General features: G+C 40.4%; 1 long non-coding RNA gene across 1 annotated transcript in view; it reads left to right on the forward strand.

Annotated features, from left to right (window-relative positions):
* The first annotated feature begins 474 nt into the window (after positions 1-474).
* LOC137151598 (uncharacterized) overlaps positions 475-22850 on the forward strand; it is a 52354-nt gene continuing 29978 nt past the window's right edge. Inside the window, exon 1 of the long non-coding RNA XR_010919318.1 lies at positions 475-551. This is a non-coding gene — a long non-coding RNA (uncharacterized lncRNA). The remainder of the gene's footprint in view (positions 552-22850) is intronic.

Genomic DNA, 22850 nt, shown 5'->3' on the forward strand with positions numbered 1-22850 from the left:
GTGTCTTGATTCTGGTATGTAAATTCTGGCTCACCAAAGAAGGACATTCGAAGTCCCAAATGAAAACCAGCAAAGTGGCCAATAACATTGTTGTGAACTGTGCATACAGATATTATCTAAGGAGTTATAATATATATGCTGCAAATATGTTAGTAGCATCAGTATCACAATAGAGGTGGAGAAACAAGTTTTCTGTCAAACAAGAGATGCTTATTCACCTATTTCACCATTGGGCTGGAAATTAAGCATCGTAAGCAAACACAATGGATACTCACATATATGATGGAAATTAAGCATCGCTAAAAACACGGCATACTCACATATATGATGTTAATAGAGAGATGTGAAGTCAGTAAAGAAGCAGCATACAGGAAAACTAAGCCTTGGGTGGTTATCCTGTCTTTGAGTACGGACAATGAACTTTGGGGATGTAAGCAGAAGGCAAAGATAACCTTCTTATCCTGCACATAGGGAGTAAATGGACAGTGCTTTTATATTCATGAAAGCCAGATCTCAGCCAGCCTTGGATGCAAAGCTGCAGAGGATGCTGGGTAAGAGAACCTCCTGTTTTAAGGAGTTTTAATCTGTTAAATTATAATGCTATTTTGGGATTAAATTTTGTTTTGTATGTAACCAGTTGTTCCCAATAATCTTACTTGCTCTCTCTTGAATCTTTGATGATAAACTTTTTATTGTTTTCACTGTAATGATATCTTAGTGATGTGGCATTAAGCAAAGTGCTGAGTTGAATCCTACCTGCTGGTGTGTATGCTGCCCTTTGGGGACAGCAGGCTTGGTATTTCTGTCAGTGTTGAGTGGAAAGGGAGTTGAATACTACAGGGGAATGCTTCACAGGGGTTCAGGGCCTGCGGTGCACCTATTACTTTGCCTTGCAGATTAAGAAGCGCTGGCATACCCCAGATGAGAGTGCTGGGGTGTCAGGGAGCTAACATCCAGACAAACATCAGCAAGATTCCCTCACTCTGGAGACATGGTGGGTAATAAAGTGACTCACAGTCCTGGGTATCCTGGGAACAATTACTTCTACAGTGACTGTGGATTTCAAAACAAACCCATTAATTTTCATTTATTTAAAAAATCTTTACAAGGTCACCGGCTCAGCTATGGTCACTCAGCAGTTTCCTCTAGGCATCACAAGGTTCTTGAAGAAAAAACATTTTTAAAGGAAGATAGGGTAGTGGTTTTTTTTTTAATGGACTTAGGAAGGGCGTATTGTATGGGTACACCACAGAAGAAGTGTCAAGGCAGCTATTGGAGACTCAGACAAGCAAGTAAGGGAGGTGGGCATCACTGATCGATCTGATGGGGCAGACTATGACACTGTATGATGTAAGAGTGGATAAAGACTAAAAGGTAACTGTGACCCGTCCGTGGTGGGTGACACTGAAGTCAGACTTCCCAACCAGCCACTAATAGAGCTTCTGATTCCTCACACTGGTTATCAAGAAGCCACAAAATAAATAAATAAATAAATAAAATAAAAACCAGCCCCCTTTACTGCATTTCAGTCTCTGGCTCCCAATCAGCCACTACATCCAGTAAAGAGACCAGTTATTTAAAACTCTGTGCTCTTTACCAAAAAGGTTTCTCCTGACCCCAAAGAGTCAGCCACAGTACCAGATCAATATAAGTTTAGATCTTACCCAAAATACCACTCATCAGGTATATCCCTGGCTTCTCGCCCTGAGCCCCCCTGTACCTGTGAATTTCTTAATGGGCCATTAAGCAGGCTATTGCTGCAGCCATCCTGTCTGGGGTGTTACCCAGACACAGCACAATTTGAAATACAGATATATCAACCATATCCATAACTTCCATTACACACCTAACACATTAACATAAACATTTCATCTTACTTAACACATTATAGCCTTTCTAACAGTATCTAACATGGCATATCTCACATGAATTGTTATGATTTTGACACACTGATGTTAAATAATATAATAAATGCTGTCCCCACCCCCAATCTGGCCAGCGTGAAAGTAACTTCTTAACTGGCAACTAAACTGCCCCTAGTACCATTAAGATGCCAACCCAGACAGTGAGTACAATTAGGTCCCTCGGCCAGTGTGGGAGTAATCTAGAGCATTAAACTTAAGCACATGGTCTGTTAATTTTTTTCTCTTTTCCTCAAGTTGCACTATTGTCTTAAGGGAATTTATTTCTGTCACAATGCTTAATATCTTACGCTGGTTCAATAATGGCTTTTTATTTAAGAGCATGAATCAGAAGAGTTTACACACACAGGGGCATTCCTGAATTTTGTATCCTTTCATCTACTTAATTTCCTGTTACCTTCTAGCTGGCTCTGATTCTTAATGAGACAATATTTTACTTTAGCAACCGCATTGTTACTAAAATGGTCTTTTGGTGATTCCTAGAAATTGATGTAGATCTTGAGATCTCCTGGTTTTAGCTGTGTTTCAATGCTTCTTGGATCTCTGGAGATGTTTCCTCTGGTTGTTGTACTTCAGAAGTCACAAAAACCCTGGAAAATCATCATGTGGTTTTATGTAGTTGTCTGCATCATGATAGCCAAAATCTCGTTAAATCAGAGGTCCTGACTTAACAGTTAATCGTGAGAAATATTCTTTGCACTTTCTGGTTTAATAGGGATTTTGATTTTGATTGGGCACAACATGAAGGCACAATATAAAAGCTGTGTGAGATCAGTTTGTATTCTAATGTATTTGTACCAGAAAAAGTCAGGGCTTTAGGCTAAATCAATGGCGCTGTTTGTTTAGCGTAAAGTTTGATTTTTTATAAGTCAGATCAATTTGAAGCTCCTTCCGCCTCTATTTTAGGCATGCCAAGTTTCTTTCTGTCTGACTTTTTTGTACTTCTTTTTCTACATTTGCTTTTCCTGCTGTGAGTATTCTGTACGAAGGAGAACAATTGAAAAAGGAGATTCCCTGCTTCCTGTTCTGAATCAAAACCATTCATCTGGATTGTTCTAAGAATTTTGAAAATGTTTTTATCCTCAAATTATCTACAACATCACATGCACCAAGCAGATAGTTTTGTCTATTGAAAATTTTGAATCCACAATGTGAAGTATGGAAATGCTATGGTTTCCATCTATGAAATCTACTTTTGGGTAACATTAAGCAAAATATAGCTTACATGCACTCTGAAGACAACATTACCTCATTTCAGGAGGTGCAACTATGCATGGGAAATGTTACACTCAAAGGATTTGGTCTTGAATCCAGAGAAAAGATGTCTCTGACTCTTTGTATTGTTTTCCTGGTATGTTGAAAATAATAATATTCTGGGACAATACCTGTGTAAGTCATTAGGTTTATCTGAAACCATATTGCATAGTTCTTCCTTAATTATTCACAGCAGTTTAGTAAGGGCTCCACTTCCCCTACCATGTTCTTTCATGGCCAGTCAGAACCCAGGAGCCTTGCAGATTTTTCTTGGAATTGGTCTGTCAGACTTTGCTGTAGATTTTAAAGTTATCACTGGTGCAACATCAATTGTATAACTATTGTCTATTATTAGTTAGGATCTGACTCTGTTACTATTAAAATCAATGAGAACTCCTTTTAATGGGATTAAACCCCTAATTTGGACAAATCAGGAGTGGAAACGGGGAGAGAGAACATAGAAAAATTCTTGTTTATGTCTGGAAAAGAGCCTCTCCAGGCTTTTCTATGCTTAGAGGTTTCCTTTTCTGTTTGGGCAGAGATACACTTTTACTCAAGTTTACTATAGTTAAAAAAATAAATGTGGTGTCAAAGAGATTACCTCATGTACAGTACACTGGACCAAATTCATCCCTGGTGTAAGTCAATCTCTACTGGAATGCAGTTTGCCTTTCCCACCTAATTCTTAGGTTTAAGAATATTCTAGGGTTTGTAAATTGACGTCATTACAGGTCAGTAAAGCAGCATGGTCAGTCTTTAATTCAGGGTGTGGAAGTATGAAACGGTGCTGTCTCTGCTGTCTATGTGCTCTTTTACTCTCCCAATAACTCTGCCTGTGTGCAAGCAGACAGTATTTATTTGATTCTTTGAGTTTATATGGCTGTACATAGGAAACATGTGCAGTAAGTTCTTATGAATACTTTATTTTGGTTCTCTCTTCTTGTTGTTTTCCAGAATCAAAAGTAAAAGTCAACCAGACAAAATATTTGGTTGCTCTTTCTGTGCAGAAGAACAAAAGTTTCTCAACTAAATAAGAACTTGCAGAAGTTACTGTAAGAAGACTTTTGCTATACTGAGAGTTTCCTATACCAAATCACCCACTTTCCAACTACTTATAATGGGCAGGACATATTAACTTTCACTGAAAGCCTGTTGTGATTAACTTTCTTGCTGAGGACAAGTGATGTATGCAGTGGAAAGTATACAGAAGTCTGATATGGCATCTTTATAAAAAAGAAAAGTCTGGCCCTCCTGTATGACATACCCCATGTATAGCATTAAACAACATTATTTTTTTTTAGGATTCTGTTGCATGGGAACCATTTTCCTGTAACTTTTGAAAAAAACACCCTGTCTGTCTTAGATCCTGGACATATCACCAGGAAACTACAAACCATCTAGTGCAGTATTTTTGTCAACACATGGCGGGTGGGTGGCTGGGGGTGGAGGGGTGGGGAATGGTGGTATCATCCACTGGTAGCTTTGCAGTAAAGAGTTTCCAGGATTCAGAAACTTCTATTCAGCCTGCTGTGCATTCTGTTTGCCACATGGCTCATTAATGGCAAGACACTGACACTGTTGTTTTCCTTAAAGTTCCTGTATAAATGAGCTATGAGACAAATGCAGATAAAAAGACAAATTAACTCCATGGTGATGATCACAGTCAAGAAAATGAACTATAAAGCATATAATACTTCTGCTGTTAGAAATAACTTTCTTTCTCTGCCCTGACATAGTCAAGATTTAATCAGTGTGTTCAGAAAGGATTAATTTACTACTCAAGTTGCTTAACATATCAATTTCAAGAGTGGTTTCATAACACGCCTATAATGTTGTGTTTACGATGAATACATGTCATCTGAAATCTCAACTTTGTATAAATAATAGTTTAGAATGTTTGCTCAGTGCTTGTCTATTGTATTGATCAGTTTCAGTGCAGTGGGAGTAGCGTGGGCTTTCTCAATCTGCCAGCTAGAGAGGTTCTCAACCTTGCCAAGAAAACTGCTGGGGCGAGTTTGCAGTCTTAGGTTGCAGTCTTGCAAGCTGTTCTGTGCGGGTGGATCTCAGTGCCTGCACAGAGCCCTGTTGACTTGATTGTCTGCCGCAAAGTGGAGAATGCAATGGCAAACGGCTGGAATCTGTGTCAACTTGGAGCAATACCAAATTCTGCAGCCATGGAGTCCAAGGGGCTCTGATTAAGATGAATTGAGCAGCTTACACCTCTCAAAAATATTGTTTCAGCCTGTCTACATGCGATGGCATGCATTACTGTATTCGATACGCTTGATTCACTTTTTCAAGGTTATCTCTGCAACCATAAAGACTAAAAATCTAATTAAAAAAAAAATGAGATTCAGAACCACAATTCCATGATAAAGGGCTGCATTCCATGGCAAATTCTGCAGCCCTGAAATTGTGGAATACATGGGTCCTGCTTGTGTGGGGAGAGCTTGGTTTGTAGGCAGAGTCTGGAAGAGTACAACTACTTTTCCTTATCAAGTTCCTGATTATAATACTGTATATGATTAATACTATTTATTCTCTGTGTTGCAATAATGTCTAGGAAATCCAGTCATGGATCAGGACCTCATTGTGCTTCTAGACGCTGTACAAACACTTAAATACAAATTAATAAAAGAACCCATCGCAGTTAGCTTCAGCAAACTGATGGCTAATCTTAAAAGCTTTGTTCATATCCTCATTTATATCCATGAAACACCACTGAAGGTATGAATGGCCAGATGTAATTGAAAGGATAATGTAGCCTGTATATTTAAGTATATTTATGTTTTATCTGTATCTGTATATTTAAGTTTTATCAGCAGCTCATTAATGGACTATATCCACAGGCTAGATCTTTTACAGCTATAATTATATTTCAAGGTCAAGAACTGTATGACAAACAAACAAAATAAGCTTGCAATATGCTGTGTTTCAGTTGGATTTCTTTCAGTTCTAAAATAAATTCAATAATTACGTTTTGTATTTATTTTTTTTCCTAGCATGGGAATTGCATCGGTGTATTGCATAAATAGTAGAAGAAAAGCTAATGGTCCAACTGGGTCTAAATTTATATTTTTATACAGATAAAATTTAAGAAAATTTAGGAATACAAATATTTCCATGATTTAAAAAAAATAAAATAATGGAAAGCAGTTTTTTCAAAAACAAATATTCCCCTGCAATATTTGCCACCCAAACATTACAAGTGAAAATGTAAAAGTATATTCACTAGAAACATACTATAAATAATGAAACTGACTAGTTTTTTTTCTCTGTCATAATCTGAAAAATAAGAATTAAAATATTGGCTGTCTTCTTATGATAACTCTAAAATGAACAAATCATTTCTATTTGTTTTATAGCTTGATAGTTTCCCATTTGTATTAATCACATTTAATTATTTAGAACCAGTTTTAAGTTTTATTAATATGAATCTCCTAGTCTCACACCATAAATTAAATCTTTATTTTAAATCTTTATATACTTTCTTTCCTACTTCAATGCCAAGGATTTCTCTTTTGTCTAATGGGTATAACTAAAGCTTTTATTGCTAAATTAAAATAAAAGGAGATAATGGGCACACTGTGCCTCGTTCCAGTTGAAATGAAAATATGTATCAATTTGCAATGACTATTTCGCTGGGATCTTTGTAGATGTTTTACCATAGCCAGAGTGCAATATAACACCTACAGTTAAATGTGTCCAATGCCTACTACTTTCCATCGTTAACTGTTTTTAATTGCTTATAACTTTGCCACACTAACTATTCAGGCTGAGATTTTCTCTACTAGTTGGTTGCTCCAGGTTGATTTTTTTTTTTTTTTTTTTTTTTAAACTTTTAGCAAAAAGGTTCAGATATTTTGGAGAACACAATTAGGGGGAAAATAGGTAGTTTTGAATGTTAAAAATGTTTTCCAACTGCTTGTTTGGACAGCTTCTTTCATACATTGGAACTGGAATTTTACCTTTGTAAGGAGAATAATCCTATGGTAGGAGAGTTGCCTTTTGATGTTCCCATATAAATCCATCCCAATGTGGCCAATTTATAATCTGTGGAATGTCATAATGCATACACATGAGAGGGCAGAATTAAGGCTGCATATTTCATGGTAAAATTATTTTGCAGGGGCAGTCTTAATTTCCTAACTTCACAAACTTAATGTACTTTTAATGTAGCTCTTTTAAAAAGAAATACACTTAAAAATGTACAGTAATTTGAAGTAAATAGGAGCACGTGCTTCTATCTTGCCTTTGCCTTCAGTGAAAGCTGGATTGGGTCCATCAATTCTGAGCAAATTTTGAAAGGGCAATCAAAAATGTGTCCACTGATATTACTGTAATACCATTTTGCCATGTAAAATCTTACACTTGTACAATAAAATGTGTATTATTGTAAATAAAATATGCATAAATATCTAATATGTAATGCAGAAATACCTGTTAGCATGCAGAAACATGGGTTTTGTGTGTGCACTAACGGGGTGTCCACAAATGCTTTAGGTGTCTTTCCAAAGGCCTTTGAAAATCTGGCACAGAATGCTTGATGAAGCCCTTGAGATTTGCATATTGTACTGTAAAATTGTTTTCCGATGGAATAGACATGGAAGCCCTTTTAGACTTAGCATTTAATGCAGACATATGTAATGAGCTCTTATTCAATCGGAGCTGCCCAGTGTCATGCATCTTGTGTGATTCTCACACACTTGGCAGCCTTTGGCTGCTAGAGGCTGTTTTAGCACCTCCTGAGCAGGCAGCCAGGCATTGCCTCTCTCTCTGCTGGATTGGGGCCAGGAATGAACTACTGGGAGGTAGTGGTAGCTGCAGGAGACAGATTGGGGCAGGACCTAGGACCTAAAACTGGTTCCAGGATCTCTCTCACCTTGCAGCAGGTTATGCCAGACTCCCCTACCAACACAAACCCCAAACTGCCCTAACAGTCCTCAACAGACGACCCAGTAGCCATGTATTTCCCAACAATGCCAGCACCTTCTACTCCCCCAGCAGCTCCAGCTTCCTCTACCCTCTAAGCCCAGAGTACTAACAGCACCAGCAGCCACCTGCCCAGCTACCACCTTTCCCAGCCAGAGCAGCCAAGTTTTGTGCAGCTCCATGTCCTGCCCCGTCTTTGCTTGGGACAGGATGTATTGGCCGTAAGATTTAATTTATGGTTAGATACAAATTATTTGCAAATACACAAATAATCTCATAAAGTAATTTGTACAAATGCAGGCAATTATCCTTGTATATTAGTTTGTTACGGAATAGAACTTTAGAATCTATTGAACCTTTACAATGGAAAAGCAGTGTTGATGGGTTGGGCCTAAATTTATGGAAATATATGAAAGTTTATGTAAACTTGTAATCTGTTTTTTCATCTTTAGGCAGGTGTGTTATAAATCTTATAATAAATCTCTGCTCAGCTGCACAGTTGTTTCCTAACACCACTGGCTATAGCCTAGGTAAAAAGAGACTCTGGTTCAACAGTCTAAACAAAATGATTGATTCAGTAAATAATGACTCTGAGCTGATACTGAGTTAGCAAATGCAGCTATCCTGAATTATTAATATCAAATTATTTGATCTGCCAAATTTGGCATTTTTCATTGACTAAATTATACATGAATAATTTAGCCATTATTCGACCAGCTGAGGATTGGGTTGAATAGCGAATAATTTATTAGACAGTTGTATGTCCATCAATTGACTAATAAATTATTCACAAACATTTTTGCTTTATTCAGCCTTCTCTATTAGCAAACAAGTTGAGGACTGGTGGAGTCACAGGACAAAGCAGTTTAAATGATGATAATTTGATTACTTTGCCATATCCCAAGAAAAGAGAACAGCAGGATACGGACCCTGGACTTCAGAAAAGCAGACTTTGACTCCCCTAGGGAGGCTAATATGAGGGGGAAAAGAGTCCAAGAGACCTGGCTGTATTTTAAAGAAACCTTATTGAAGGCGCAGGAGCAAACCATCCCAATGTGCAGAAAGAATAGCAAACGTGGCAGGCAACCAGCTTGGCTTAACACAGAAGTCTTCGGGGAGGTGAAAGGAAGCTTACAAGAAGTGGAAGCTTGGTGAGATGGCGTGGGAGAAGCATAAAAATACTGCTCGAGCATGCAAGAATGAAATCAGGAAGGCCAAAGCACAAACTGGAGTTGCAGCTAACAATGGACGTGAAGGGTAACAAGAAGAGTTTCTACGGGTATGTTAGTAACAAGAAGACAGTCAGGAAAAGTGTGGGCCCCTTACAGAATGGGGGAGGCAACCTAGTGACAAATGATGTGGAAAAAGCTGAAGTACTCAGTTCTTTTTTTCCCTCTGTCTTCACAGACAAGGTCAACTCCCAGTCTACTACAATGGGCAGCACAGAATGGGGAGGAGGTGAGCAGTCCTCAGTGGTGAAAGAGCAGGTTCAGGACTATTTAGAAACGCTGGACATGCACAAGTCCATAGGACCAAAAGCAGTGTATCCAAGGGTGCTGAGGGAGTTGGCTGAGGTGATTGCAGAGCCATTGGCCATTATCTTGAAAACTCGTAGTGTTTGGGGGAGGTTCCAGATGATTGGAAAAAGGCAAATATAGTGCCTATCTTCAAAAAAGGGAAGGAGGAGGATCCGGGAACTGAAGACTGGTCAGCCTCACCTCAGTCCCTGGAAAAATCATGGAGCAGGTCCTCAAGGAATCCATTTTGAGGCACTTGGAAGAAAGGAAGGTGATCAGGAGCAGTCAGCATGGATTAACCAAGGGCAAGTCATGTCTGACCAACTTGATTGCCTTCTATGATGGGATGACTGACTGTGGATGTGGGGAAAGCGGTGGATGTGATATACCTTGCCTTTAGCAAAGCTTTTGATACAGTTTCCCACAGTATTCTTATCCAAGTTGAAGTATGGGTTGGATGAATGGACTATAAGATGGTTAGAAAGCTGGCTGGATCATCGGGCTCAACAGGTAGTGATCAATGGCTTTATGTCTAGTTGGCAGCCGATAACAAGCGGAGTGCCCCAGGGGTCAGTGCTGGGGCCGGTTTTGTTCAACATCTTCATTAATGATCTGGAGGATGGAGCAAGTTTGCAGATGACAGTAAGTTGGGGGGAGTGGAAGATACACTGGAGGTCAGGGATAGGATACAGAATGACTTCAAATTAGAGGATTGGGCCAAAAATAATCTGATGAGGTTCAACAAGGACAAGTGCAGAATCCTGCACTTCTGATGGAAGAATCCCATGAACTGCTACAGACTGGGGACCAATTGGTTAGGCAGCAGTTCAGCAGAAAAGGACCTAGGGGTTACAGTGGACAAGAAGCTGGACATGAGTCAACAGTGTGCCCTTATTTCCAAGAAGACTAACAGCATATTGGGCTGCATTAGTAGAAGCATTGCCAGCAGATTGAGGGAAGTGATTATTCCCCTCTATTTGGCACTGGTGAGGCCTCATTTGGAGTACCGTGACCAATTTTGGGGCCCCTACTACAGAAAGGATGTGGACAAATTGGAAAGAGTCCAGTGGAGGGCAACACAATGCTTAGGGGGCTGAAGCACATGACTTAGGAGAGGCTGAGGGAACTAAGCTTGTTGAGTCTGTAGTAGAGAAGAATGAGGGGGAAGTTGATAGCAGTCTTTAACTTCCTGAAAGGAGGTTCCAGGGAGGATTGAACTAGTCTGTTCTCAGTGGTAGTAGATGACAGAACTAGGAGCAATGGTCTCAAGTTGCAGTGGGGGATGTCTAGGTTGGATATTAGGAAAAAAATTGTCACTAGGAGGGTGGTGAAGCGTTGGAATGGGTTACCTAGGGGAATTGGTGGAATCTCCATCCTTAGAGGTTTTTAAGGTGCAGCTTGACAAAGCCCTGGCTGGGATGGTTTAGTTGGAGTTGGTCCTGCTTTGAGCAGGGGGTTGGACTAGATGATCTCCTGAGGTATCTTCCAACCCTAACCTTTTATGATTCTATGATATCAAGGTTATTTTCATAAATTTAGGGAAGAATGTGTTCTTAGATACTTGGATTTCATTTATTTTAGTTTACTTTCCACTCTTGATTTACTCAATTTATACTTCTGCTTCTGCAGTTCATGTGAAAGCAGAAGAACTTGTCACCAGTTAAAAAGGTGGAACAATCAATGATGTTTTCAAGATGTGCTGTACATGTCCTTTTCTCAGTTGCAAGACAAGGATCCTTGGCTTTTCACACTGGAAGAAAATCAACTGTTAATTAAAACCTCAAAAGAGATGACTTTACCATCAAGCAAATTAAATTGGCTAAATGCCTAGGGATGGCCTTTTGACTTATCTGGGAGGTTGGATTTGCTGTGACTATTGTTGTGAAGTGATAGGTTAGAAGAAGAAAGTGACAGCTAATAAGTCAGCGTTAGGATAAACTTTCACTGTTCTTCTGTGACAATTTGATCTATTCAGTAACAGCTTGTTTGTTATGTACAGAAGGCAAGACTGAAACTTCACATCTTGCCTGTATAACTGGCAGTTAGCAGCTGTGCAGCTTCAGGAATGGCCTGGCAAGAGTCACAATTAGAGCTGGGTGAAATTTTTCATCTGCATTTTTCACTGGAAAAAAAAGGTCAGATTTGGTGACACTGAAGCATTTTGCAAATTTGTGTCAATTTTTGCAGAATTGTTTGTATTGTCAACAAACAAAAAATTCCCCCAAAATTGAAATGTTTTTATTTCATTTTTTAAAATGAAACATTTGGATTTTTCTATTCAGAATGACTTTTTGTTTTGAAACTTCCTTCAATTTTATTTTTTGAAAAAATTAAGAACATGAAAAAAGCTCCTTGAAATCTAAATGAATGTTTTGGGTGTCAAATGAAGTGTTTTGTTTAACCTGAAACACAGATTTTTTAACTTTTTGATTTGCTAGTCCAGGTAACCCAGGTAGGTGTGGGTGCATAGGGCAAGTTACAATCTTGCCCTATATATGTGGCAATATCACGTATCTGATGGCGAAATCCATGTGCCCTACTCCATGAGAAGAACTCTGATATGGTAGAGTATGCTTCTGTGTATCATAGAAAATATACTCATCACACTCTCACATAGAGAAATAGTTCAAGTTTATTGCTGGCCCAGCAAATACCTCAGTATTCAACATTATTTTATCTTTGATACCCTGGTTAGGCTTCTCAGGCAAGTGAACTAATTAAAATTGATGATTTTTAACAAGATTAAAGGCAAAATTGTAATTTATCCTCTCTGCCTGTACAGCAGAGTAAGGGGATGAAACGCCCCTCCACTATTGCCCTGTTCATTTTTATTGGATTATTGCTCTGTCCATTGGGTGGCGGCGAAAGAGGAAGCTAGTTCTGCAGGATCACTACTTCCCCATTTACAGCAGAGCAGAAGTAGAGGAACGGGGACTTGGGAGCTCTGGTTCACCCTTCCTTAGCATGATGTGGAGTGCAGCTGAGCCCCAGAGGTGGGGGAGAGGGTGGAGACCAATCTGTGTCTGGTAAAGGATTGGTGAAGCTTAGTTCTCCACTGGAACAAGTTGAGAAGCAGGGAAGGAATTGTGAATGAGTCAATTCATTCCAGACCATCTCTGGGGGGCAGCAAAGCTATACATTCCCCCTTATGCAGGGTCAAACATAACATCTCCATCTTTTCCTAATGCAGTACAGCATGTTGTTTTTTCATACTGTGATGGGAATGTCCAGTAGAATTTAATATAAAATACTAAATTTTCTTTAGGTTTTTTTACTGAAATATAAATTTTAATAGAAAATTCTATCTCCGATATAGAAGTCTCTATGTGTAGAAATTTGTGTAGAAGGATTACTGTCCTCTATTCATTTCTATTGGACGCTTCCATAAGACATTAAATAAATATTGACCTCGTCAACATTCAAGATGCAACTCGAAACAGAAAGTGTTTGGAGGTTTGGTAAAAGGTGGTAAACTTAAAAATAATGCACATGCCTCCAGAGTTCCTAGCTGAAGCTGGAAACATTATTGCAAGAAAACCTATTCTCAAGGTTGACAATTAGTTGGGCCTGTTTCCACAAGCTTTCCAGACCAAACTGGTTAGATAAATTTCAGATGACCATCTGATTTGAACATCTTGAGGTGTTCCATAATTACTCATCTGCTTGTAATGGAATTATGGCTTTTTTTGAGTAACTGTTAAAAAGGGTTAGCTAATGGCATTCACTCAAGTTTACAATTAACTCTAGTTGTCTCTGCCAATGTAAGAGCTCAATCCTCAGATGTAATATCTTTTCAAGCTGCTCTAAATAGGAACTCAAACTGGGTCAAGCAGCTGTGTGGGACATTACCTTCTCCAAATCTACTGCCATCTTGTGGAATTGTTTGCTATCTCACAGCTATAAGTAAGATTACACATGTTCTGCACAAAAAGTATTTGTGGGCTCTTTGCATTCCCTGTTTAACTTTTGGCTTTTTTATTGCTATTTAACCTTTTGGCCCTTTCTCAGTTAGAAATATTGACTTTAAATTTGCAAGGAAGACTGAATGGGAACAGCATATTTTTCTTTGCTCAAATGATATTGCACATGACCAAGTTGTAAATAACTTAGTCACTACTTCTGGCACAAGTTTTGGGATTTCACACAATGCATTCCAGTTGTCCAATTCATTTACAAGGATTATTAAAATCAATGTAATTTCACACTGGGCTGTAATGCTATCTAATATCCCAGGCTTAGGATGCATTGGTGCTTGGATGGCTCTCTTATTAGCCCCAGTAGGTTTGGACAAAGTGAATAATTGGCACCTGAAAGGCTTCTGTTAGCTCCATTAGGGATGGAAAAATTGAATAATAAACCTCCTCTGTACTTCAAACATTGGTGAGACACAAGAGAAAAGCAGCAGACCATAGGCAGTCAGGCACAACTGGAATGATGATCAGTTCTTCTCTATCATAGTAATGTATATAGCCCCCATTACTGTAGTACCTGAGCACCTCAAGGTTTTGTTAATGCATTTATTCTCACAACACCACTGAGGTAGGGAAATACTATTATCCCCATTTAACAGATGGGGACAGGCAGAGGAATACTTCATGGGTCTTGCATAAGGTCACACAGGAAGTCTGTGGAAGAGCGGAGAACCGATCCCAAATCCCAGGCTTTCACCCGAACCCTAGATCAATCTCTTTCCTCACTGCTGCTATTCCTGTTGGCAGTTTTGCAAGACAATCCTTCTTCCCCCTGACTCCAAACTTGTGAGGTGTGGTAGAGAGAAAACAAAGCACCCACAGTTTCCTCTCCACTGGTTTCAGTTGGGTGGAGAAATGAAGCTCCCCTGGATAGTAGGCAAGTGAGATTGAAGAAGATAGCAATCCCCATAGCCTGGTGACAGACATCCTGAGGCCAGAGGTGTGGGAGAGGGGAAAGAGGAGAGTCAGGAGAAGTATATGTAGATTCATGGAGGGGTGCTTGACCAGATCAATTAGTGGTAAAATAAGCCCAATATTTGGCCAATTAGACATACATTGGGCCTTTCACACATTCCTAACCCTCCCTTTTCCTGGGCAAACTCCCATCTGGATGTTACATTGTGTCTTCCTAAATTCCTCTTTGTGTAGGAGGAGAATCAGAATAGTCAAATGTCTTACTCACCCAGCATACCCTGAATTCTAATCCCTACTTTGCTCCTGACTCACTGCATGACTTTGGCTAACTCACCACCTCTTGTCCATCTCTACCGTAGAGATCGTAATGCTTTCTTACTGTCCAAGGGTATGATGAGAATTAGTTGATATTTGTACAGAACTCTGAAAGTGCTAAATGTTGAGAGTGATTTTTAATTGGATATTCTTCCTGTCATATTGTGTTGCCATGCACTGTTAAACGGCTGTTGCAGTCTATCCCGGGGGTGGCAGAGCGACGCACTTCACTGCTGGGTGAAGCAATTACTGTATATGAAGGAACAAATCCTGACACCTTGGTACAAAGGAGCAAGTGGCATGTTAGTCCATTACATCTATATATGCCAGCTCTGCACTGGCCTGATGGATTCTGAGGCTTGGAAGCTGTGCAAAACAGAGTGCAGCGCTTATGGAAATGTTCTGCCTGTTTCCAGCCCCCACAATCTGCCACATATTCTGGTCTTTCTCCCTCTGTGCTTGGCCTGTGGGAGTTTAGTGACGCTCTGGAGCTGCAGTACTCCACAGAAAGATGCAAAGAAGTGGTGATAATAAGGACCTTTGGGGGATAGATCTGACTGGAGGAGGGATTTTTACTCTGCCTGTCCCAGCCTGAAATGTCTGAGTTGACCAGCTCAGCACTAGGAAAGCACATTGGGGTAAGGATTAGTCTCAGAGATTTGGAATGCTGTGGGATGAATTTGATAGATAAATGTAAGGCACTCTTCTTAGAAAACAGAAGAATTTAGAGGAAGGAATACTTATTTATTAATGAAATGATTGTATATTATTTTGGATGAAGCTACAACGCACACTGTTTGTGATGGCAACTCCATGGAAAGCTCCTTTCTGATTTTATTGCTGACCTCATTAGACAGCTAGTGCTATGATTCATATAAGTAAGGTCATGCATATACCCATTTGTAAGATGCAGTTGGGCACTTAAACTAATGAAAGGGTTAATAGAGCTCAATTTTCAAATATTTTAAAAATAAAATTCACTTCATTTTCCTTAGAATGACATAATTGCTTTGTGCTCAGGCTGAATACTAATTGAGTTACTTATTTAAATGGCGAAATGGCTTCTTAATAACTTCTCTTTAATTATTTAGCTGTTCAACAGAGCTAGCTCTTCTAATCATAAAGTTACTGACAGTGCAACTGTTAGTGTGAGGAGCTTAATGTTAACTGTGAGGGGGTGTTCACTCCACACTAGCTTAGAAGGGGTTAATGAGGCTGAGAAGGTTCCAATTAACCAGCTAGGTCACAGCGGAGGGGAATTAGGTGGTCTATGTAACTCCTGAATGATGATGGAGCCCAGCTGAGAAGGAATAGGCCAGGAAGCTGGCAGCAGAAGAGGCTGGAGCCACTCTGGGCATTAGAGAGGGAAAGGAAAAAACCCAGGAGGAGAGCAGAAACTAAGGGGATCCAGGCCCTGATGGAAGGGTTTACCCAGAAGAGTGATGGAGAAGCAGGCTGAGAGGCAGAGCAGGAAAAGCACAGGGCTGGAGGAGGCAGAGAGAACCACAGGTGATTGGGGGTGGGGGAGTGGTGAGCCTGGGGCTGGCACTTGCTGCCATGTGGCCAGGGCCAAGCCTGAAGCCCCACAGCTGGATCCCAGGGTCCTACGGCTGGGACATGGAGACAGTGCCTGGTGTCAGGGGCCAGGGCAGCAGCCTGAAGCCCAGCAGCCTGATCCCACGGCCAGAGGAGGCAGCAGGTGCCAGGGGTGAGTAGGGTGGTGGTGAAAGAAAATAATTGTTTGCTTGACCACAGTTACTCCATTTTGTTGTTTTTTTAGTGTTCTGCTTTCTGTTGAAATCATCCACCCACTCCTCTCCAATATGTTTATGGTGCTTATCTCTGCCAAGGTCAGAGAGAAAGATTAACAGGAGAAATGAGGAGTCAGCTATAAGTAGTTTTTGCTTTCTCTTCAGTCTTGAGAAATAGACTAGACAATGTTGATAGATAAGTTGAAATCTTCTGCCCTTATCTTTTATGTTATGCATATGTTTATAGTTAGAGGTAGAAAGTGTAACGTTAATAGCAATAATAATAATAATCTGAGCGTACCAATAAGCATTAAGAATTTATGCATATGTAATTTCTTTGTTTGTGTTTGTATAAATATGCAAGAGAGCATGCCTTCGGGGTCGCACACTGACCACTTGCTGGGAAGTGTCCCACCTCTGCAGAAATAAAACTTGGAGACTGCCCAAATACCTGCTTAGATCTCTTTTTTTATCTGGTGCAGGGTAAACGAACCTCATTTGGAATATTTTTCCAACAGTGGTGAGCCCAGGGCCAGAGCCTCAAGCCCCAAGGCTGGGGAATGGACCCTGCCACAGTTTGGCCAGAGCCCAAAGGATGAAGCTGGAAGCCCGAGTCCCACTGCTCCCAGGAAAGTAGGGAACTCATTCTGGCTGCCTGCTCCTGTGGCTCCAGAGGTGGGCAGGGCCCAACCTTTACTGACGGCCCTGGGGGAGAGGTTGCTACTTGCCTCCCTACCCCATTCACCACTCAGGAGGCTGTGGCCACAAGAAAAGCCACTAGTGGCTGCATTTGAGAAATGCTGGTTTTAGAGGGTCCCTGAGCTGGAACCTGGAGTAGAGGGGATGGGCCTAGGTTCCTCTACCAGCCATGGGGGAAGTGGCACTGTCTGGGTGGTGAGGGAGAAGACTGCCATTTTTGGATGGGAAGACTTAGATAACCTCCAGAATGGAAAAACACACAGTGACCTGGCTGGAGGGCCAAGCCATGAGGAGAGAGGACCCTGAGTCGCAGAGAGAGAGAAGAGCACGTGAACAAGTTCATAGAAGGGGTATTGGATCTGGAAGAAGGTAATCCCCAGAGCAGCCAGGAGGCAACACCCTTACCGTGAGTGAACCCTGTGACACTGACCTTATTTCTAGTTAAGGCTCAAGGGTGGGGCATGGGCGCGATCCACAAAGGTACCTAGGTGCTGCAGTGATGAGCAGCATGATGCCTAACTTTTATGCACTTGGAAAAATCACGGGGATAACCTTGCGATCCACAAAGCCTGTGTTAGGTGCCTAGGCTCCCTATACAATGAATAAGGGGAGGGAGGCACCCAAACGTGATCCACAAAAGCCAGCATGGTAGGTGCAGAGCTGCCTAATTTAATCAATGGAAATTGCTGACCAGAGAGGTGTGTCCTAAGCACCTTCCTTCTCTATGTTAGGCATCTAAATCTGGGCTGCAGGGAGGCACCTATCTCTGCTAGGGATCCACAGATGGGAACCCAGAGCCTGCAGTCAGGTGATTTAGGTGCTTAAGGCATTTTTTGAGGGAACGATTTGCCTCGCTCCACCCAAAACAGTGGAAGGAGGAGGTGGTGCCCACATTATAACTGTTAGCTCAGTGATTAAAGCACTCACCTGGGAGACCCAGGTTCAATTCCCTCCTCTGTCTGAAGGAGAGAAAGGACTGCATCAGGGGTCTACCTACTTCTCAGTGTGCCCTAGCCACTGAGCTATGGGATAGTCTGGTTTGGGAGTTTCTCCTGTTGAAGCAGTTCCATTGTGGCTAAATAATGAAAGCATGATTGGAGCAAGGGGACTGGACCTAGAGTCTCCCACCTTCCTTAGGTGGGTGCCCTAAACACTGGACTACAGAGTCCTGCTCTCTGATCCACGGAGGATAAATATTTATATAGTTATTGGGCCAGAGAGAGAGAGTGACTCCCTCTGTAGTCGAGGGATTAGGGAACCCACCTGGGAGGTGAGAGACTCCAGGTCCAGCAGATCCCCCCTGCTCCAATCACTTGTTCACTATTTATACATAATGGAACTGCTTCAGCAGGAGAGACTGAGGAAACCCCACCTCGGACTATCCCATAGTTCAGGGGTTAGGGCACTCTCCTCAGGGGTGGGAGAGCCCTGCTTAAGTCCGTTCTCCCACACAGGCAAAGGGGAGGATTGGATATGGGAGACCTACAACCCAGGTGAGTGCTCTAACCATTGGGCTAAAAGTTTATAAGGTGGGCATCTCCTTTTCCTCCTCTGGATGGATTCTGAATGTGATTGGATCAGGATGGTGTTGGTAGAGGCCACCTACTAGATTGGGCCTGGTACATGACTAGGTGGAAAAATGCCTATCTTCCACCAGTTCAAGAATGGCTCTGGGTCTTGGGTCCCTGGGCACCAGCAGGGAGCCAGCAATGCACATGTCTAAAACTTAGGCTCCCAGGGATCTTTCACAGGGGAAAGTTGGGTACTGAGTCAGTTGTGGTACCTACAGGGCTAGGCAACAGCCAAGCAGGAGTTTCATGCATGACAGTGGTGCAGTGCATAGGGTTTTAGGTGCCTAACTCTGGAGTTTAGGGGCCTAAATTACTTTGTGGACTACACCTATAACCCAGAAAGTTCCAGCCATTTGAAGTCACACATTTCACTGTTTTCCTTCCCATTTTTTATCTCAATTCAAAACTCAGTCTCAGCACCTCTAACCACATCAGTGCTCATTTGACTTGGTCTCATTAATTCTGAACTGGGCAAATCTGGCACAAGTACTACATAGATTAATGGCTTCTGGCTAAATTGCATTTTGTTTGCCCTCAAAGAGAAGCATCCTTTTGTATGAGCCACTATAATGTTGTCACTTTTATTATAGATCATTAATGGATGAGCATGGGGTTAGTTGAGCTTTAAATGTTACCTTTGTGATTATGTATTTATTTATAAATTATCATCAGCATACAATTAGACTGTTAGATTCTAACTTAAGTTCCAGTACACACTGAAATCTGCCTGTTGAATTTACATTGGCATAACATAGATTTTTATGGGGTTAAGTGACCAGAAATGCCTTAATTTGGAAGTGTCAAAGGAGTGTGTTTAGAATTCTGAATATTTACTAGGACTTCTTTTTGATAAAGAGCAAACTTACTAGAGAAATCTGTTAAGATACCTGATCTCTTGGAAATTGCTTTGAAGTCTAAAGCCAAAGGGAAGAGATATCTGGGATTTCCAGTGAGTTAAACACTTAGATGCACTTGCTGCTGGGAAATTCAAGAATGCAAGGAAAATGCATTGTGTGAGTGCATGCTACAACCACGAAAAATGTTTATTGCCTCAAGTGAAAAGAGGGAGCAAAGGTGAAACTGTAGGAGCAAAAACCCTACACCTTCCTGAAATGGCTTCATGTCTTTTTAAGCATTTTTTAAGCCTTTTTGTTTAAGATACATTCACAAATAAATGACCCAGATGGGAATCTGTGATTAGAGTGTAGCTCTGTATTGCTACTATAGTAAAGAGTGACTCATGCTGCCCATTATAAACCCCAGTTCTTAGAAACGTATATATTTCTGTCTCTAGGCTGACTCTTGGCAAAGTTCTCAGTCCAGGAGGAAAGTTTGTAGTAAAGTATTTGTCATTTATTTAGAAAGGTAAGTTTGGTGGCGCACAGACCTCTACCACTTGACCTAAAAGAAGTGCAAGCTACTACTATACCTCATTCTCTCTGAGCTAACACCAAAGCACCACACACAAACGACACATTACTTAGCTTCAGTGGCCCTTCTGCCACCCCTTTTCCACTGGAGAGGCAGTGGGAAGGGAATTGATGGCTCTGCTAAGGTGCGAATTGTCAGTCCTCATCCAAAGCCACTCTAAGATCCTCATTGCACAAGCAGCTCTCATGGAAATGGGCTCTGATTTGTAAGGAATAAAACTCCTCTGTGTCCCCTTAGTACTAGAACTGCCTCATTTCCACTGCAAGGACACATTGCAGCTATTAAGGTGGAAGTTAAGGATTTAATTCACACAGTATATTTGAAATACTGTAAAACAAAACATTTCACACTCCCAAAATGTGTCTCAACGGTAGCCACACACTAGTAGCACCACTCATACATACCTCTTTGCAAACCACCTCAGTCCAGGTAAGTCAATATCAAAATGTCCCATTAACGTGAATTGGAGCAGGATCTGACCCTATACATCAGATTTTCAAAGGTATTTAGATGTTGCAAGATAGGCATCTGGTGACATTTTCATAAACACCTAATCAAGTGACGTGTCTAACTCTCATTAATTTAGTGTCCATATTCACAGAAAGAACTGTAGATTTTTGTCCAGTCCTCTCATCAATCCATGCTCAATGGGAGCTTCATGTATGTATGGATGGTTGGCTCATGTCAATGAGGATAATCAGGCTCAAAGATGGTTCACATGAGACATTAGTTACTTCATATGAAATACTACACCTGTGTACAGGAACATCTTGGAGGTGTACAAGAACTTGAGGTTTTTGCTTGTGTGTTGGAGAGGTAATTATTGACTTTTTTTCACTCCGGATTAGCTTTACAGAAGGCCCACTAAGCTTACAAATTACAAAGACTGTATGGTAGTGACCTTTGACTCTAATGTTTTGACCAGCTGTATTTCTATTATTTCTGAGTGATCTCAATCTTGAGATCAGATTGTAGTGTTCTTTCAAAAATTTCCATACAGCCACATGGAGTTACTTGTGATTTACAATGGAGCCAGGTCAGACTCAGGCTGTATATAGTTGATTGTAAGATAATTGTTAATTCAACTTTCTAAGGTAACTAAGGTATAGTGATTACCACTAAAAATCATTTACCAGCAGATGCCACACAGTGGTATAGTAGATACAATGGTGTTTCCTTATATTTAGGACAGGAAATACATTTTGTATCTTAGCTACCAGTATCAGAAATATGATAACTGTTAGTTATGACACTTCAGTGGCAATTTCTGCAGAAAGTACTTGAAATGCTAGACTGAATAATCTGATCTCCAAGGTTTTCTAAAGATTATACTTATATTCAGAACAGACTTGAAGGTCTGAGTGAACAAGGAATGCTCTCTGGGACTGATTCAAAACCTTCCCCAAACTTTAATGGGTTTTGGATCAGGCTGTATCTCCATATTCTCAAAGGTACTTAGGCACCTACTTTGAAGATCCCACACACCTGGACTGAGATGGTTTGCAGAGAGGTATGTATGAGTGGTGCTACTAGTGTGTGGCTATCTGGTTTTTTTTAGGTGTCTAAATACCTTTGAAAATCTCTTTTCTCCCCCCCCCCCATTCCCTTTCATTTCAGCTAAAGGAGACATGGCTGCACCTGTTGCCAGGCTCACTCAATTACTTTGTAACCTCATTTTATTTGCAGGAAACAAACCTATAAATCTAAGAAACAGATTAGTTCAAATTTGTAATTATCCTATTTGTCCATAAAGACGTCTGCAAAATAATAGCCCATAATTTATATTCACAGCTCTAATGGATAGGGTTTGGTTGCCCTAAATCAATAGTATCTCCTCTGCCTCAGATCACCAAATCACTACATAGAATAACAATCAGAATAGTTTCATCTAAATGGATACAATTAGCACTGGAGATGAAGTCATTAAATAAAGCCAATTGATTGTTTATCAGGTAGTGAGGTGAGAAAATTAAAGTATACTCACTACAAAGAGAGATAAATAAATTGCCAGTATATTAGCATGCAGCCAGTACATTTAGAGTTAATTACTAATTTATTTTATTTTTAAAACTTTAATGACAAAAGGGAAGAAATCTCTTATGATTAAGGATGTTTAATTCAAAATGAGAAAACTCAAGGAGAATGCAGCAATTTGGTTAACAGACATAGGATAAAGCTAATCTATCAAATATTCATTCTTTTGAAAGCTATGGGTTATTTATGGAAAGAGTGTACTCATTTTTAGGAATTTATAAAAAGAATGAACTCACTATATGAAAATATTTTAAATGTATGTTAATATTTTATGTCTAAAAATAGACTCCTCCTTGGCAAAGATTGTTTTATTTGAGGGTTGCTTGTTCACTAAGAACCAGCAATAAAACTTTTAAAAAACATTTAAAACTAGTGCATATTGAAATTCTTTCAAGAATAAACGCAAGAACATTTCCAATATGGACTAACTTATGAAAATATAAAGGGATAGCTTAGACTCAATATACATTATTTTTAATAGAGCTGTGAAAATCTTTTCCTCTTTTCATGATGGTAGCTATTCTTACATAAGCAGTTC

Source organism: Emydura macquarii, unplaced genomic scaffold, assembly GCF_026122565.2.
Source record: "Emydura macquarii macquarii isolate MOO-44397 ecotype Brisbane River unplaced genomic scaffold, CSIRO-AGI_Emac_v2 contig_212, whole genome shotgun sequence".
Lineage (NCBI taxonomy): Eukaryota > Metazoa > Chordata > Testudines > Chelidae > Emydura > Emydura macquarii.